The sequence below is a fragment of the Notothenia coriiceps genome, unplaced genomic scaffold (genome assembly GCF_000735185.1).
Source record: "Notothenia coriiceps isolate Sejong01 unplaced genomic scaffold, NC01 NC01_scaffold00026100, whole genome shotgun sequence".
Classification (NCBI taxonomy): Eukaryota; Metazoa; Chordata; class Actinopteri; order Perciformes; family Nototheniidae; genus Notothenia; species Notothenia coriiceps.
Genome location: NW_011358801.1, coordinates 64,976 through 67,570, shown reverse-complemented (window position 1 = coordinate 67,570; position 2,595 = coordinate 64,976).

Genomic DNA, 2,595 nt, shown 5'->3' with positions numbered 1-2,595 from the left:
AGTGATTATGGCCTGCATGTCTTTCTGTTCTAACTCAGCTATCAGCTTCTTAGCAGTTTAGAAAAACATCAAATTCTTAATGTAGACTAGTTGGACAAATTAACAACTGTTCCATTTACTGTGTGAACTGTTTTAGGGGTCGACTGTATGATATATCGTTCTCCCGCTTGCTGCTGGGTGCAGGTGAAAGTAGGGCGACAGTTCTTATCTTATCTTGCATGTAACAAATACTACGCTGTCACCAGTCTATGGTTGTCACACAGCGACAATCTGGACACTGGATTTACTGACTACAGTACAAACCGGAAGTCAGCGAAATAAAGTTATGCACAGTGCTTGCATACTTGTATTGATCTCTATAAACGCATATCTGCATGTGAATGCAGAGATAAACTTATCCTCGTCAGACTTCTGGGTTCCAGGATTTAACTTTTACAGCATATCCTTGTGTCTTTTATTTTGAAATATGTTCTTTAACTTCCGGTCCACCGGACTGCTTTTCTTCATTCTTCAATACAAAACGGAAAATTGAATGAAGTTGTTATCAAAAACCAAAATCAGACCGTTTTTTTTTTATTAGGTCTTCTTGTTATCCGTTTTTTGACTCAGACAACATAAACAGGAAAACGGCTTTGGTTTCCCGTTTTTTTGTTTTTGATTTAAAACGAAAAAAGGCTGGTATTTTCATTTTTTGGCGTTTGGTTTAAACGAAAAAATCAAACTGACAAAAAAAAAAATACTGCTGAGAAAAACGAGTTGAAATAGAAATTAATAAAGTTATACATTATTAAACTATGGATTTAAGTTTTAAATTGATGGTTTTATTTATGTTATTAGAAGCTACAGTTGTGCTAACGTTGTCAAATGTTTTGTTTCCGACATGCCCTTTTTTGCTAAAACCAACCGGAAGTTCTGCAGTGCAAGTAGCGTACGTTATATCGCGGTTTTTCAGAACTGCCATGTTGTAGCAGTTGCATACGCGTTGAGATCATGGTTGAGATAAACTGAATTTGAGAAACAGTATCAACGTTTTAAAAAGTTATTAATGATTATAATTTCTCAGATAATAGGGAGAAAGTTTCCCAGCAGAAGCCACATACGCATATCTTATTTAGTTTCATTCTAAAAGGTATTTTATTAAGCGCTCCACCGATTCCAGCAGATGGTGAGCCTCCCAGCCATGGATTCATAACAAAGCTCCCAGGTTGATCTCAAGGAACCAGCCCCAAACCCTGATCCACAACTCTAAGGAAACAGGCAGGTGAGCTCTTTGCTTTGTGGTGTAATCTGCCTCTAAAACATAATTTACACATTACTGAGTGAACTCGGACCTATCAGATTAACAGCTCAGACCTCCATTTAATCCAAACTTGACAACTTTTCTCATATTAATCATCATACACCTACTTGGAAGTTATTTGGATCTTCAAGATATCACACATAGCCTACTGTTATTTAGGTGATCAGAGAACAAGCTTCTTTCTGAGGCACTTTTCTTTGATTTAATCTTTAAAGGGCCCAGTTTATAATTTTTTTCATATCCATGTAAATGTTTTATTATTTTGCTTTTAATGGCAAAACTAAGGTTACATTTTACAAAATGTACTAAATTTGTCAGTATGACAGTAGACATTACAATTGTGTTTCTTTATGTAATTTCTCATTGAGATTATAACCAAATAATAAAGTCAAATATCAAGTTTTAATCAAGGTTTACCAGACATTTAACTTGTATGTTTGAGTGTATATGTATTTAAGATTTAACAGTCAAATTATTTAGAAAAATGAAACCTGTGATAATGAATATGTTCTCAATTACTTCAAGTCAATTCTGAATTATATTATGTTTTTCTAAAATACAGAATAGACTCATCGTATAACTGCCACTTTAAGAATACACAATGACAGTAATTATGTAAGTTTAACAAGATCTCCGATAATCATTTGTGATATCCGTCTAAATCATTCCATGCGCTGAACAGTTAGCACATCATCTGAAGAGGAGACGGAGTGAATGGGACTCACATCATAGATTTAACAGATTTAGCGCTCGATACCTCTTTCATCCGTGACTTGCTTCTTTCCAAGTGTCCCGCTCCAACTGACCACACACACACTCAGTAGACAAACAGTACATGCAGCCGCTGTAGGATATGGGTGGTGCACTTTATTAGTTTGAGCTTGGTGCCAGTTTGCTGTCAAGAGACTTGACGCTGAGGCCAAGGCAAAGCTCTGAGTCCACTATGGCTCTCTGCCTCTCTGTTTGAACATCAGCCTCTCGGTTTACACAGAGACGTCCAAAAAGTCCAGAGAGACACCCAACTGCTCTGTGAATTATTCGGAAACTTGGCTTCTGCTCAGATATAAATCAGAAATAATGCAAAGTCGATGACCCCCTCACGCTTCACGGAGACTGGGCCAGGCATTGTCTGTGAAAGCTTCTTTATTATAAACACTGTAGAATCGACATAGCGGCTCACTGTCCGCTTCACATGAGACTATCTCTCCGAGGAGGGAAAGTTTTCTCACCTGTGTTTTCATAACAGACAAAGTTGTGATGAATGAATGTGCTGAGCTTTGTCATGCATAAGGATC